The sequence below is a fragment of the Protopterus annectens genome, chromosome 5.part0 (assembly GCF_019279795.1).
Source record: "Protopterus annectens isolate FY-2018-M chromosome 5.part0, PAN1.0, whole genome shotgun sequence".
Lineage (NCBI taxonomy): Eukaryota > Metazoa > Chordata > Ceratodontiformes > Protopteridae > Protopterus > Protopterus annectens.
In genome coordinates this window covers 770,921,752-770,939,251 of record NC_056735.1, presented here as the reverse complement: position 1 = coordinate 770,939,251, position 17,500 = coordinate 770,921,752, and the positions used below count along the sequence as shown (strand labels likewise).

General features: G+C 45.0%; 1 protein-coding gene across 3 annotated transcripts in view; it reads right to left on the bottom strand.

Annotated features, from left to right (window-relative positions):
* Positions 1 to 17,500, bottom strand: part of ATM (ATM serine/threonine kinase) — a 3,174,581-nt gene that overhangs the window by 1,748,857 nt on the left and 1,408,224 nt on the right. The gene's annotated exons all lie outside the window — the stretch shown is intronic.

The window sequence follows — 17,500 nt, the reverse complement described above, 5'->3', positions numbered from 1 at the left end:
CATGCTTAAGAGAGAAAGTACTTGCTTTTGGGCCTCGGCCCACTGATTTGGGGGTAGATCTGGCCACCCGCATGGTGTTGGTAACATGTGGAAGTGAAATCTGTATCTCTGGGACACAATATTTAAAACCCATTTGTCCTGGGTAATGAGTTCCCAGTTCTTGGCATGAAGAGCAATCTTTCCCCTCAAAGGGGCAGTCAGTTGAGAAGTGCTTGGAAGTTTTAAAAAGAAGTCATTTAGACAGTTTACCATAGGGGGAGTTTTATTACTCCCAGATTTGGAAGTGGAGGCCCCCCCACTGCTTAGTCCTGTGCGTACCCTGGGACTGAAGCCTGGGAGCTCTGCTGGATCTGGGTTTGGACTGAGAAGGTCTGGAAGAGGCAGGAAAGGACCAATTCTTGGAAGGCCAATGCCTACTAAACCTTGGAGGTTGTACTTGTAAAAAATCTTTAACAGTTTGCATGGATTTAGCTTTTTCCTCCATCTTTTTCAGAACTACTTCTGCCTTGTTGCCAAACAGGCGGTCCTGGTTTAAGGGAGCATCCAGTAATTTCACTTTAACATGATCTGGCAAGGATTGCTCCTTAAGCCAAGCATGCCTTCTAAGTACAGACCCAGTTAAAGCAGCCCTGCAAGATGTCTCTAGTGAATCAAAACCACACTGCAAAGTATGTTTTCCAACCTGTTCAGCTGAATGCAGTAAATCCTGTAAATCCTTATTTTCAGCACAGTCAGGAATCAACATAACTCTGTTTAAGCAATCCAGTAATATGCTGCTGATACTTTAACATATGAAACTGGCAGTTTAATGTCCTAATGGCCAAAGTTGCAGAAGTGTATACTTTCTTACCCCATCTATCCAGCGCCCTGCAGTCTCTACCAGAAGGGGTAGGATTTCTGGCAGTAGTAGCTTTAATGCCCTTGTGTCCCTGTGAAATGGTCTCAGGATCCGCAGTAGGATTTTTAAAAAGGAACTTGTGAGAGTCAGGGACCCTGTAAAATCTATCAGGTTTTCTGGGAGCAGGAGGTAAAGAGTCAGGGGCCAAGCTAGATTCCGAAAAGGCATCATCAACAATGTCTAGTACAGGAGGTATGGCTAAAGGCCTGTGCTGGGGCAGGAGTAAGAAATCCCTAAGCCTCTTTTTAGAATCAGAGAAAACCTGACTTTCCCAACGAAAATGCTCCCTGAGAGTATGCAAGGTTTCACCAAAAGAGAAATCCTCTGGGGGAGAAGCAGAGGGAATAGAGTCCTCAGCGTCAGAATCTTCATAGGTGGAGAAGGGTAAATCCTGGTCATCAGAGGAAAAGTACAGTTTTGTACCTACCATAAATGTAGATGTTCGAAGATCCACATTGCTGCAGTCATAACTTATGGGTAGTCCGCTGTCCTCGGTCGGCCCAAATACCAAAGTATTAGGCTGACGTCGGTCATGGGCGCTCAGATCTGACGTCAGAGCGTCAAGGTATTAAAGCGCATGACCGACGTCATTTCCTCAGTCTTTTCTTGCCCCAGATGTCAGAAGGCCCTAAAAATAAAGGCCACAGCCAAAAATAGAATAACTCCCTAAAACCATGTACAAAAAACAGCTACAACCCAAATCATACTACCACTCCAAACAACAGAGGGGAAGGAGGGAGGGTAAATTGGACTGCAGCAATGTGGATCTTCGAACATCTACATTTATGGTAGGTACAAAACTGTACTATGTTCTTCATCTCACATTGCTGCAGTCATAACTTATGGGTAGAATCCCAAAGCAGAGGTAAAGGGAGGCTGGCAAAATCATAAAGCATTGGGGGCTGCCAAAATGCCCTGCAAGATTGCAGTGGCAAATCCAGCCCTAGATTTGGAATAAAGAGGAAGATGGTAATGTTTAGAAAAAGTGTGCACTGAACTCCAAGTGGCTGCTTCCAAAATATCTTTAGTAGCTACCCCCCCTTAAAAAAGCAGTAGAAGTGGCAGTAGCCCTAGTGGAATGAGGCCTGATTCCAGCTGGAATCTCCTTACCATGATGAGAATAACAAAAAGCAATACAAAAGCCAATCCACTTAGAAATAGTTTGTTTTGAAACAGGTTTCCCCTGAGAACCCAAAGCAAAAGAAACAAACAACTGCTGAGACTGTCTGAACCCTTTAGTCTTGCTCAAATAATAACGCAACTGCCTGTGAATATCCAAAGTGTGCAAAATTTTCTCCCCTTTATTTTGGGGATCTGCATAAAAAGTAGGCAAATGAATAGATTGGTTCAAGGCCACATTTGAAACAACTTTAGGCATAAAAGTAGGGTCAGTACGCAGAGATACCCTGTCCTTATGAAAAATTAGGAAGGGTTCAACTGCCATTAGAGCCTGTAATTCAGAAACCCTTCTAGCAGACGTAATGGCCAACAAAAAAGCAGTCTTCCAAGACAAAAACTTTAACTCAGCTGTAGCTGCAGGTTCAAAAGGAGGTAAAGTAAGTTTTTCCAACACAAAATTGAGATCCCAAGCAGGAGTAGGAGCTCTACGCGGGGGTCTTATGTTCTTTGCCCCCCTAAGGAATTGCTTAAACAAAGGATGAGAGAATAATGGTGGATCACAGTCATAGTGAGCAGAAATGGCTGCAGCATGAACTTTTATAGAGAAGAAAGACAAACCCTTGTCCAATAATTCCGTAAGATATTGAAGAGAAACACTCAAATCAGGCCTGGAAACATCAAAGCTCTTTGCTTTGCTCCAAATGAAAAATCTCCTCCATTTATCAGCATAAACTTTCCTTGTACTAGGCCTCCTGGCCTCCAAAATAACATTCAAAACTTGTTGAGGAAGCTGCGACCCTCCAGGTTCTAGAACAGAATATGCCAGGCTGTTAGATGCAGGGACTGAATCCTGACATTGAGGAAATGATTGCCCTCCTGAGTCAAAAGGTGTGGAATCAAAGGCAAAGGGTAAGGAGGTTCCGTACTAAACTCCTCAGCAGAGGGTACCAGTGCTGTCGAGGCCAGTCTGGAGCTATTAGAATCATGGAGGGCTTGTCTTGTCTGACCTTCAAGAGAACCTTTGGAAGAAGAGGCAGAGGCGGTAAGGCATAGACGTGAAGATTGCTCCAACTGAATGATAGAGCATCCACTTTCCAAGCTGTGGGATGAAACATCTTTGTGCAAAACTTTGGCACCTGGAAATTTAGTAGAGAAGCGAACAGATCTATGTCTGGAGTCCCCCATATCATTGTCAACTGTCGAAATACATGAGGATCCAATTTCCACTCGTGGGGATCCACTATCCGTCTGCTCAAAACATCTGCTAAGGAGTTCTGTGCTCCTGGCAGAAACCTTGTTTGAAGAGTGAGTTGCAAACTGAGAGCAGTCTCCCACAAAATCATAGCTTGCCTGCAAAGAGGGTACGAATGGGTTCCCCCTTGCTTGTTGATGTACCACATGACAGTTGTGTTGTCTGTTTGAATCAACACCTGCCCTGGGAGAAGTAAATCCTTGAAAGCCATCAATGCAAACTGGACTGCTAACATTTCCTTCAAGTTGATATGTAAATGTTGAAGTCTGGCAGGCCACGTGTCTTGAACCCATTTTCCATTGAGGTGTGCTCCCCAGGCCTTGTCCGAGGCATCCGTTGTTAAAATCTGACTCGCCTCTGGTCGGGTCACAGAGAGTCCCTTGTTTAGGTGACATTCCTGAGCCCACCACAAAAATTCCTTTTGAATGCAAGGTATTATCTGAATGACAGTGTCCAGATCTTGGCAGTGTTGTGTCCATACATTTTGAGATACCATTGTAGCTTCCTCATATGCAGTTTGGCATTGGGAAGCACCAGAATACAAGATGCCATGAACCCCAAGGCTCAAGGACTGTCCTTGCAGTCAGCCTGGACCGTAGAGACAATTGATGGAAGTAAAGTGTAAGATTCTTTTGCTTGTCCGAGGTCAAAAAGGCCATCTGGGAAGCTGTATTCAGTCTCACACCCAGAAAGCACATTTCCTGAGAGGGTACTAGACTGCACTTTGTTTCGTTCACAGAATACCCTAGGCACCTTAACACTGTCATAACATACTGCAGATGGTGAAGAAGCTCGTGCTTGTCTTGAGCAAGAATCAGGCAATCGTCCAAGTAAGGATAAATTTGTATTCCTCTTAACCTGAAGAAGGCTATCACTGGAGCCAGAACTTTGTGAATACCCTGGGCAGTAGATAAGCCAAAGGGCAATGCAGAGAACTGATAATGTAAAGTCCCAGCCCGAAACGCAGGAATCTCCTGCAACTGAGCCTGATAGGAACATGAAGATAAGCCTCTTTGAGATCCAGAGTTACCATCCAGTGATCTTTGCCCAACAGAGGCAGAAGTTGCTGCAACGTCAACATTTTGAATTTTGGAATGTCCAGATATGTGTTGAGGATAGATAAATCCAAGATTGGCCTCCAAGTGTTTCCTTTCTTTGGTACAAGAAATAGGCGAGAGTAAAATCCGAGGCCCACTTCTGACAGAGGGACCTGCTGTATAGCCCCCATTTGAAGAAGTAAAGAAATCTGTTTGTGAGCCTCTAACCTTTGCTGAGGAGGAACGTCTGGCATGCCTTTGAAAGGAGGCAATGTGTGGAAATAAAACTTGTAGCCCCGGTCTATAATGTCCAACACCCATTTGTCCTGGGTGACTAGAAACCAATTTTGCTTGAAGAGTGCCAACTTTCCTCCCAAAGGAGCTGCCAGACAGGAAGGATCTGGCAGCTGAAGATGCAGGTCATTGGGCCTGTTTACGAAAGGACTGGCCCCTGCCCTCACCTGTAGATTGTGCTGGTGAACTCCACGGCCTAGGCCTGAAAGAACTCTGAGCTCTGCCCCTACCACGTCTAGATCTACCCCTAGACTGTGAATCAGAAGAAGGGTAAGTCCAACCCTTAGCAGGCCAGTTCCTGCTAAACTTAGGGGCTGCACCTGCAAAAATCTTTAACAGTCTGCATAGACTTAGCCTTGTCTTCCATTTTTTTCAAGACAGACTCCACAGGAGAACCAAACAAAACTTCAGACTGCAAAGGAGCATCTAAAATCCTAGCTTTAACATGCTCTGACAAATTCTGATCCTTAAGCCAGGCATGCCTGCGAATAACTGAACCAGTGGCAGCCACCCTGGAGGAAGCCTGCAAAGCATCAAAACCACACTGCAAAGCATGCTTACCCACCTGATCAGAGGCATGTGCCAAATCCTGTAATTCCTTACATTCTATGCCCTCTGCCAAAGCATCCATTTTAGATTTCAACTGAGTAAGGAGAAAATTCTGGTACTTCAACATATGAAACTGGCAATTCAAAGCCCTCATTGCTAAAGTGGAAGAGGTATACACTTTCTTACCCCACCTTTCCAAAGCTCTAGCCTCCTTATCCAAAGGAACTGGATTCTTTACAACAGAAGCCCTGACACCCTTAGGTCCCTGGCTAATAGTTTCTGGATCGGCCCTAGGACTTTTATACAGATATTTATGAGCCTCAGGCACTCTAATACCTATCTGGCTTAACTGGCGCAGGAGGCAAAGAGTCTGGATTAAGGGAAGCCTCAGAGAAAACGTCTTGAACAACATCCAAAACAGGAGGTATAGCCAAGGGCCTATGCTGTGGTAAAAACAGAAATTCCCTAAGCCTCTTCCTGGAATCTGAGAAATCCTGACCTTCCAATTTAAAATGCTCCCTCATGGAATGCAGGGTTTCTGAAAAAGAAAAATCCTCTGGAGGAGAAGCAGAAGGAGTGGAATCCTCTGCGTCTGAATCAGAGTAAGGAGGAAAATCCTGAATGTCTTCAGCCGAAGACTCTGAGTAATCTGAAGCCTGCTCCAAACTTTCCATTTCTGGCTCCACCCTAGGCCTCTTATCAGGAAGGGGCATAGAACCCCTGATTAAAGAAATTAAATCTTCTGCCATTTTAAGCATATGTTTTTTAGGCACCGAACCTGCAGAACTAGGACTGACACCTGTGGAAGGCAAACCAGGCCTGCCTTTGGAAGGCACCTTAGAGACAGAAGGAGAAGGCCTAACCACCTTAGGCAAAGAAGGGAGAATAGTAACCTGAGAGGCCCCCTCAGCTTGACCTGACTCCTGAGAGGCCACATCTTGCAAAACCAACGTCTCCCCCTGAGACTCAGTTGAAACTTCGGCCGGATCAACCAAATCCACCATAGTGTCTAAAGAACCGGTGTCCGGAACGGACGAGTCATCCTGTTTGGACTTTAAAGATTTATCTTTGCACTTCTTCGTGGTAGCGGGCGTCGGAGGATCCGACGGCATATTGTAATTACACCGCTTACCGAAGACAAGCCTAGCACAATCTAGCCTACGTTTAATGGTGCGCTTATTAAACCTAGCACAAAAGCGACACCCTACTACGTCGTGCTCAGGTCCCAAACAAGGAATACAAAGAGAGTGGTAATCCCTATGCGGTATCTGTTTCCCACAAGAAATACAATTATTCACTTTTTCTGACATCCGGAAGTAACTGAGGCAAGAAAAAACAAAAATATTCCCCAACGGGGTACTTAGCCCAACTTGGTTTCGGTCTGAAACTCAGAATACGAAAATTTCAGAACGCCGAACGGCACTTGCAAACGCTGCTTCTGCTTCGGACCATGCGGCAAAAAAGACTAAGGAAATGACGTCGGTCATGCGCTTTAATACCTTGACGCTCTGACGTCAGATCTGAGCACCCATGACCGACGTCAGCCTAATACTTTGGTATTCGGGCCGACCGAGGACAGCGGACTACCCATAAGTTATAACTGCAGCAATGTGAGATGAAGAACATCAGAAAATTCAGAATCCTGGTCAGAAGTATCCTAGGTCACTTAGAGGGGGAAGGCTGGCTTCCCCTAATTAAAGTAATAAGGTCTTCAGCCATTCTTATCATTTGTTTTTTTAGGCTTAGAGGCCTGACCATGCGGTCTGTGCGTCAGTTTTCTAGGCATGGTTTGAGATTTAGGCCTTGAAGAAGAAGATGGAGTCAGTTTAATATGCAAGTCAGTAGGCCTGAATACACCCTCAGAAGCCGGTGCCTGCACAACGGCTCCGGACCCATCCAAGGTAGAGACATCCGCAGGTTCCACAGTTGAAGCATCTCATGGCATACCGGACTCCGAATGCGTTTCAGTAGAGGCCTGCGAATCTGAAGTAGTGGGTATTAGGGGCTGCGAAAGCACCTCACTGAGTACCGGCGAACTGGCGACTGGCTTAGGAGAAGCGTCATCGGCAGCTTTGGACCTAGGCGGCCTGTCTCTGTCTATCTTTGCGGTTTTTCAGAATGTCGGTAGTCTGATGGCTTACCGAAGATATATCAGGATAATTGAACAGAGCACCAAAATATTTAGAAGCGAAAATATACCTATGACGAATAGTTTGTGGTTTAAATAAGGCACACGACTGACAGCAAGGTACTTCGTGGTCAGGGCCTAGGCAAGAAATACAGTACAAATGAAAATCTTTATGAGGTATTTGCTTTCCACAAGTAATGCAATTATTTACTTTTACTGACATCGGTAAAGAGAAAAGTTTCCCCAACGGGGTACTTAGCTTTTAGTTGAAGACTTCGGTTCTGCCAATGCCTGCACAACGGCTCCGGACCCATCCAAGTTAGAGACATCCGCAGGTTCCACAGCTGAAGCATCTCATGGCATCTCATGGCATACCGGACTCCGAATGCGTTTAGCTAGAGGCCTGTGAATCTGAAGTAGTGTGTATTAGGGGATGTGAAAGCACCTCACTGAGTACCGGCGAACTGGCGACTGGCTTAGGAGAAGCGTCATCGGCAGCTTTGGACCTAGGCGGCCTGTCTCTGTGTTTATCTTTGTGGTTTTGCTGAATGTCGGTAGTCTGATTGCTTACTGAAGACATATCAGGATAATTGAACAGAGCACCAAAATATTTAGAAGCAAAAATATACCGATGACGAACAGTTTGTGGTTTAAATAAGGCACAAGACTGACAGCGAGGTACATCGTGGTCAGGGCCTAGGCAAGAAATACAGTACAAATGAAGATCTTTATGAGGTATTTGCTTTCCACAAGTAATGCAATTATTTACTTTTACGGACATCGGTTAAGAGCAAGAAAAAGTTTCCCCCAACAGGGTACTTAGCTTTTAGTGGAAGACTGGTTCTGAAACTCAAACAAAAATTTCAGGAGTCGGCCGACCAGCACCTGCGAACTGCTTCTGCTTCGGGCACCGCACGGCAAGAAAAATTGATGTAATGGTGTCGACTGCATGTTTTATACCCCTGACGTCATGGAAGAAGAGACAGCAACTGACTCAGGACCCAAGACTTTGTTAATCAGGCCGACTGAGGACTACTGCAAGCAGATAACCCAAATGTGATGACTGCAACAGTGAAACACTAAGAACATCAGTGTTTTGATGGATCATAAACCATTGGCTGTTTCATTACACTCCGATCTATAATAACAGCTCTGACAACACTTGCAAACAAAAAAATCAATATGGATTTTAAAATGAGACATGGGGTCTACAGGTATTTGTTTCATGATCATAATTTACTCCATTCCATGTCACAACAGCACCCCCATTAACCTGTTTAACTACTATATTACTATTTGCACATAGATATACAAAGTTTTGTTGTTTTCCCTATGTCAAATTAAATGACACCCTTTTAAACAAAAACTTAGGATTAACATGTTCATTCATAAAGTTGCTCAAATCATTTCACATCTAGGTGGTAAGGGGGAATTAACTTAATAAGGCTTAAACTTAAACTTCGGGACTCTCTCGTGTGTCATACTACCCACATCTAGTAGATCTCTATGCTGTGAATTCCAGCATTTCAAATTAAGTGTCCTAGAATCATCCACAAAATCAACATAGGAACAAAAAATGTGGGAAATACACAATCCTTTATTTAATATTGAAATTTCCTGTTAATTTAGAACATAATCTGAAATGTTCACTACAAAATGACTTAAGGGCTTTTACTTTGGCAAGTTGCCGTTTCTTGGCCAGCATCTGCTCTCAGTCGTTCAAATCCAACTTACATTTTTTGAGTTTTCTAGTCTCTAATTCTCTATCAAACTGCTTAATAGTTTATATATAATTCTGATTAAGTTTATCATAAGCAGGGACAAACAAATCGTTGAACAGAGGCAAAGCTATTTTTCACATCCTCTTTAAACAGTCAAACAAATTTGAAGCCACTTGTTGAATCTGGCTATTTATTAATAAACTGGAAATTGTCCAGTCCAACTCCTGGTTCAAGATGGACCATAAGACCCCAAGGAACCATATCCATACATCAGTAACTTTTCAAAGTCTTACTATGCCAAAACTGTCAAATGTACTTTCTTTGTATTGTCAGCAAGATTAGCAAAGGGTTGATGGACAGGGATGTTAATCCCTGAATCATGAACACTTGATGCCCCTGTTGGGGACGCTGATGTCCCAGCCCAATTAACTAGTCAGTATCATCCTTCTCATTAAGAAGACTGGAACCATCATATATCTAACTTTTATTCTATTTTATTTTGCTTTTGTTTACTGGGTTTAATAAAAAATTCAGCGGAGGCACGGAGAAAAAAGCTCCAATATATTACAAACATTTTTAAACAGACAAAATATAAACAGCTGAAAAGTAAACACCTGCATATTTTACAACATGGGTCCAGTACATAAAGGAAGAAAACCCTCCCACTGTGGGATGTGCTATAACATTTTATTTTTTATTTCTTTTACTTATTTTCTATATATACAAAATAAATATATACACACATACACAGAAATACGCCTCCTTAAGTAGTGCTGACAGAAACAGCACATACTAAGAATCAAGAACAAAGAATGTAAAACAATAACAGTTTGTAAAATAATTAAAATTAAACATTAAAAGTACAAAAATAAAGTTATGTACTCACCATAACATTCCATCTGTGTTTTGATTCTCATTTGACTTCAACCTGAGGGTCCAAGCTCTAAGTTCCTCCCCTACCATTAATGCCCTGTCTCCCTCATCCCTTCAGATCGAGTTTGTTGCAGAAATCAGCAGCATCTCAATGTAAAAGAATATGCCCATAACAGCTGGCATAACCAAAAAAGGTCTAACATGGGAAAAACAAGCCAAAGGAGGTAGAGCCAAGACTTTTCCATCCGGTCCATTACACAGCCTACACAAGGCAGAGGGAAGGAGGAAGGGATGGCCGAAGACAAATGAGAATCAATAACACAAATGGAATGTTATGGTGAGTACATAACTTCTTTATCTGATGATGATGTTCTCATCTGATCTTCAAACTGAGGGACAGAGTCCCCAGGTACCAATAAATCCTGGGAGGTCCTCACAGAAGGATGTTCCGGAGCATGGCTGAGCCAAAGGATGCCCAGCCCCTGGAAAGAAGATCCAATTTATAATTGGAGATAAATGTGTGCAGAGATGCCTAGGTAGCTGCAGAGCAGATATCATCTGAGGAGACCCCGGACCAAAAGGCAGCAGAAGTCGCAAGAGACCTGGTGGAATGCACCCGGACATGCCCTGGGGAATATAAGCCTTTGGCTCGATAGGCCAAGGGAGATGCATGCAAAAATCCAATGAGCAATAGTAACTTTAGAAACTGGCTTACCAAGGAAAGGTTTTGAAAAAGATACAAAAAGTTGATCAGACTTACGAAAATATTTTGTTCTATGCAAATAAAAACGCAGTTGCCTGTGAACATCGAGCAAGTGCAACTTGTACTCTCCCTTATTGTGGAAATTTGGAAAGACAACTGGCAAATTGATGACCTGATTAATATTAGATTCTGATGCACCTTCAGTAGAAAAGATGGATTAGTCCACAATGACACCCTATTTTGATGAAATACCATATAAGGGGGCTTCATAGATAAAGCCTGGATCTCAGAAACTCTCTTGGCTGAGGTAATCGTAACTAAAAAAGCTGTCTAACATGACAGAAACTGCAAGTCAACTGTGGCCACTGGCTCGAATTGAGGAGAAACCAGGGCCTGCAACACCAAGGTATAATCCCCAAGGGGATGTTAGGCCCTTAACCAGTGGCTTGAGGAGGAAGCTACCTTCCAAGAAGCCCTTACAAAGCTTGGAAAAAGCCAAAGAAGCAGAGTTCTCACGTACGTGAAAGTTAGAAATTGCTGCCAGTTGTACCTTAACTGTAGAGAAACTAGATCCATGATTAAAAATATCCCCCAAAAACTCCAAAATGGCCTGAACTGGCACAGTGAAAGAATCCATGTCATGCTGAAAAGCCCAGATCAAGAAACGCTCCAATCTACTTGAATAAACCTTCCTTGAAGAAGATTTGTGAGCCACTACCAATATCTTCTTGACAGGAAAAGACAGCCTGGGAGTCCTCACTATCATGGGAACTGGAGCAGCCAAGCCATGAGCTTCAGGCCAAGTCTGGATAAGGAATCCCAGAGGGATGTGTGATCAGATCCGGAACCTGATCTAGTCTCCAAGGTGGACAAACTGCAGAAGACCACATAGAGGGGAACCAAACTTGGTGAGGCCAGAAAGTGGCAATGAGGATCACTAAGCTCCCCAGCCATTGAGCCTTCTGAATGAACTTGGATATTAGAGGAACCGGACAGTAAGCATACAATAGACCGGAAGCATACAATAGAACTACAGCATCTCTGGGGGCTCCCTCGAAGAGGGGTTCAGAGAGAAATACTCACTGCATTTCACGCTGGAAGGAGAGGTGAAGAGATCGCAGCAAGGCTGACCCCACTTTAGAAAGATCTGTTCTGCTACTGAAGGATTCAGAGACCACTTGTAAGGCACTAGAATAGACCTAAGAATGTCTGCTAGAATGTTGGACCTCCCGAGAATGTGCATTGCCATCAGAAAATGGCTAGTGGAAATCGCCCACTCCCACTATCTCATGGCTTCGTGACAAAGGGGATAAGATCTGGTCACTCCTTGTTTGTTGATGTACCAGACTACTGACATATTGTCCGTCTGTATGGCAATAGTCCCCAGAGGAATATAGGCATGTAGCGCTTGCAACGTCAGAAGCACCACTCTTATTTCCAGGACCTGATATGCAGATTGGCCTCCAGGTAAGACCACGTGCCTTGGACAGTCCTTCCCATGCAATGCCCCCCCAACTGAGCAGGGAGGCATCTGGGGTCACTGTGGTTGTGAGGTAGGGAAGAAAAAACGGATGACCCTGAAGGAGGTCCAGGATTTGAAGCCACCGAAGAAGGAAGTCCTTGCAGGCACATGACAATCAAACCGGATGTCACAAGGGAAGGTCTAGCAAGAATCACTGAATGGCTAAGGTCCACTGAAGAACCCTCATATGAAGGCATGCTGTCAGAATGAGAGTGATCGTAGCTGCCATGGACCCCAACACCCAAAGAACTTAATCTGCTGGGGAAATTTGGCTTGAAAATGTAACATGATGTCAGAGCGATAGTAGTCTTTCTGGAGGTAGAAACACCTCTCCCTGGGTAGTGGCTATCTGGGCTCCTATGAAGTCGAGAACCTGCATTGGTGCCAGCGGAAATTTGTTGAGGTTTATGGTTATATGCCTAGGTATTGGGCGGTCTGGAGAAGATCATCCCTAGCTTGAATTAGTTGTTGCCTGGAGGGAGCAGAAAGGAGCCAATCATCCAGGTAGGGAAAGACCTGAAACTCCTGCACCCGCAGGTGAGTTGCCACTACCACCATCACTTTAGTGAACACCTGGGAGGTGGTGCTGAGCCCAAAGGGGAGTGCCCTGAACTGAAAACGACTAACTACCAGCCATAAGCAGAGGAACCTCCGAGATCACCTGTTCATCTTGATATGAAAGTACACATCTTGGAGTCCCACTGAGCACATCCAGTCATATATCTGCAAGAAAGGCAGAATGGACTGAAGGGTGACCATCCAGAATTTCATCTGGGCAATCGACAGGTTCAGAGTTGAAAGATCCAGAATGGGTCTTAAGTCCCCCATTTTCTTTGGCACCAAAACAAACCTGGAATAAATGCCTAATCCCAACTACTCTGGGGGGACAAGCTGAATGACTCATTTTTCGAGCAGCCTAGTATCTTTTATGGCTGCCTGCTCCTATTGCACGGGTGTAACGTCCGGGAGTTGTTTGGGAGGGATTGAGGGCTGAAGAAAGGGGATTGAGTACCCTCTGGATATTATATGCAGAACCCAATGATCATTTGTTATTGATTCCCTGACTGTTGGGTGCATTGATAGGTGTTCCCTGACTGCCTCCAGAGATGACCAGTCAGGCAACCCTCCAGGGCTGCTGCGAGGGTCTGTTCGGGAATGGATCCTGAGACCCTTGGTTCCTCCAGTCCCCTCTACCATGGAGGCGGCATCTTTCATATCTCCCCCTGCTTCTGGGGGAAGGAGAATCCTGAGCATCCTGGGTAGAACCTTGAGATTTCTGGAACCACATCTTTACCCCATGCTAATTCCTACAGAAGGGTCATTGCAGGGTGGAGAAGTGGATCCCGACAGCAGACATCTTCCCATCCTTCTCACTCTGGACCAAGGTATCTCAAAAGTTTTACCAAACAGGGTGGAACCATCATAGGGAGCATTTGTAAAGGACGCCTTGAAGGGCTCCGACAATGCACAAAGCCGGAGCCAGGCATGCCGCCTGATGGCTACACCTGTCCCGGCTGCCCTAGAGTCACCTTCCGTAGCATGTGATAGGACCCTCATGGAAGTAATTGAAATCGATGTAAGGGTGGCCATATGGGAGGAAAACACCTTCTTCTCCTCCTGTGCCGACATGGAACCTGGGGTAGACTCAGCGACCTCTTTGATCAAGTCGCTCTGCAGTCTGATAACATGTGCAAGTAGTTGAGCACACGTAAAGCGAACGTGGCTGAGGCGTAAGCCTGCTTCCCAAAATGGTCCATGGCCCGAGACTCCCCATCTGGAAGATGGGCCATAGAGCCCTCCTGTGTGATCTCTTTCTTGGAGGCCACCACAACCACCATGGCATCGACCGAGGATCCCTTTGACCAATGCTGCCTATCTGATGTGGGGCTGAGTATTTTGTCCAGGCGCTTGGGGATAGGCTCAACCATATCTGGCTCCTTCCATGCCCTAGATGAAATCAGATCCACAAGGGGATCCATGGAAGAGGACACCCAGGAGGTAGAGGGTCCTATGCCAAATGCCTCCAGGAATACGACTCATCCAGGCTGGGCTTCTGGGTAGACCACCAACTGCATTGATACAGGATTTCCATGATGTCTCCAAAGAAGGCATCCTCTGGGGGTGATCGGGGGAACCCTCCCCTTCCTCCAAGTTGGTATCTTCTGTGAGGGACTCCGGCAGGGAGTCCAAGTGCCTCCTCTTGCACGTGTGCTTCTGAGGGGGCTCCTCAGGGGAAAATTCTGGGGAAGACTCAGAAGCCTTGGGGAGTTCCTGAGGGGAACCTCCTTGGGTGAAGTGGCAACAGGCTGTCCCTGAGGAGGCAGGATGGCATTCTCTGGCCCAGAAAAAGAGGGAGCCAGGACGGACTCCAAGGGTGATAGTGTCAAGGGTCTCGAAGGGCTCAAGAGGACCCTCTCCACCATATCATAAGCAGAAGGTGAATGGATCCCTGAAGCTGGGATGACCAGGGCTGGATCCACTGCCCACTGTACTGAGGGAGGAGCCCGAGCCGAGCCTTCCAGCGCCGAAACTCCAAGAAGATGAGACGACTCTGAAGGCCTCAAAGTCGATGCTATCTCCTTAGACCCGATGGCCCGGCTTAGAGAGCCAGTCAGCTCCACTCAGGACAACGAACGGTGCTGAGGTAACCTGGAACCATCGGCGCCAATCCCTCGAAACTGGGGAACTTCAGACCCAACGACTCCGAAACCAGGGTTTGGATCGGAGAAGCAACAATTGGTAAGGAGGAGGACTGTATACCCCTGGCCCCAGAGGGGGAAGGAGCAGGCAGGATTTACAAATGAATTTGGGCTTGGATGAACTTCAGCATCATCCTGTCTACCTTGGCTTCCGATAGACTTCAAGAGGACCAGATGAAAGAGGCCACAGACCCATGTCTGGAGTGCCACTGGGGAGAAGGAGATTGGGCCCAAGTGACCTCCGGCTCTGTCAAGAAGCGAGATAACCACAGCCAAGGGGAACCCAGGCTCAGCTCCAGACGGGATTTAGCTGGGGGTTCAGCCGCGGAAGCCTGGTCAAGGGAATGCATTCTAGGCCAATCTCTCTCCTTATGGCAGTGTTTCTCTCTGTCCCCAGCCTTCTTGGTGGGAGACGGAGTCCCAGAGGCCAGGGTGGAGGAAGATGAAGTGGAGGACTCAGAAAAAGGAGGGGGAAGGAGGCCTTTTAGCATGAGCTTATTCCTCCTGTCGTAAAAACAATAAGACCCACCAAGACTCAAAACGGATGAACACAGAAATTATAAATTTAATCAGATCTATTTGGCAAAAAACACATAAAATAAAATAAAATGGTGTGGTCCCCAACTGATTGGCTTCGATCACAAACACCTTGATGTCACGGAAGTCAATTTCTTTATCAGAACTATTGATAGTAAACTTCAAAAAAGAAGTTGTACTTTCCAATGTAACGTAACCTCACAGAAGTTGCTGAAGCATACTGGACAGCAGACTTACAAACCGATAAATTACTGGGCTTAAATGCATTTCTTCCATTGAAGCCTGTGCTTAAAGGTCGCAGTCTCAAACACTGATGTGACTGGTTTTAATCTGATTCTGGGTTTGGTACTTTCTGACCAATAACATTCAAAATGAAGGAGGTGTGATCTGGATGTCACTGTCTGCTTGGCTGTTGAATTATATTTAAGAGTTTCAGTTTTTATGAATGACAATATGAAGAAGGAAGTCTCCATTTTATTTTATTTTATTTTATATGTGTTTTTGGCCAAACAGATGGGATTAAATTTATAATTTATGTTTTCATCCATCAGAGTCTTGGTGGGTCTTATTGTTTTTACATTTGTTCATTTGGTGGATCCCAACGAACTCTCATCCTTCGTTAATTGCTTTATTTTAACTGTATTCCTCCTGTCGATCAATGCATGGGTGTTGAAAGCCTGCTCAAATCAAGCAGGAGATGTCCAGGTGTGGAACACCTAGGCACTATGCACAGAGTGTGGCCATCAGAAGGGGGTAGTTTATGGCCACACTCCGCCCATTTCCTAAACCCCGGCTTGGGGGGTCTCAGCCATGGCTAAAGGAAAAGGATCAGACACACACACATGCTCACAAAAAGGAGAAATAGAGAGTTAGTGAAGCAAAAAAAAGGGAGGGGGTTTATACAGAATCAAAGCCTGAGCGCAAAAAGGGGTAGGGTGAAAAGACAGTGAGAAAGAGAGAGAGATACGAGATGAAAGAAGCAAAAAAACTTTCACTCACCCACTGAGGAAACTAGGAGCTGAAGGATTATGCTGCTGTTTGAACGAGTGCCAAACGAGATCTGAGGGGAGGACAGAGACGGGGCCATTATGGGTAGGGGAGGAGCTTGGAGCAAAAGCTGAAGTATACGGCCAAGTCAGATCCATGTCCAGATCCGGGTCCCTCAGGTTGAAGATCAAATGAGAGCAGCAACATCAGATAGTTTATTACAATGATTTCTATTAAGAATAAATAATGCTAAACTGACATATGCCACAGTGAAGAGAGGATATCTTTGAAGCTACATTGAGATATGTAAAGAACTGAAGAATGAATTCTAATTATGAGGACACCTCTAAAATGATGGTTTCCTGCACCAACAGGGTTAAAGTATGAAGACCAATGCTGCTCTTTATACAGTCACTGCTGGATTAAAAAATGACCAGAGTAAAATAAAAAGGGGAAAGTGTATCCAATTGTTATGATTTACTGTTAGTGAACTTCCTGATAATAGTCTCCTCTTTTTAAACACATTTTCTGTACAGTTGTCTCATACAAAATAATAAATTACAACAATGAAACTGTCATGCCCCTAGTTTACTGCTACTAACAAACTACCTTGCTGGGGAGATTCCCATTAAAGCAAAATGCCTGTGCTAGCATTGACCATCATCATACAAATCTCAGTGTTAACTTTCCTCATTTTAGGGCAATTAAGTTCAATGTGTGAGCTACCACAGTCTCATGTACAGATATGAAAAAGTCACAAATGCCACAGGTCTGTAATGCAGTTTTAATGAAGGAAATGGAGTGTAGACTTATATACTGCAATATTCCTAAATTCAAAAGTATGAGGAATGCAAGTGTCAAAAGCTAAAATGTCCTGACCCCACAAGTGGGGAAACAAGCCACCTTAACATCTGAAGTTTCACGCCAAACTTCCTTACAACACCTAAATATATTAGTACAACACTCAGTTAGCCCTCTGGGCTCCAGAGACCTAGGTGGCTCATCTTGCACCTGGTGCTTGTTTTGTCTTTTCGGCTTTTTCCCGGTTAGGGGTCGCCACAGCGGAACTCCGGTCCACTAATGACCGGCAGTAGATTTTTATGGTGCCGAGTTGCCAGCCCGACGCCCAACCTTCTACGAAGGCACACCCATTTACGCATGTCTTTCGAACGCCACTCGAC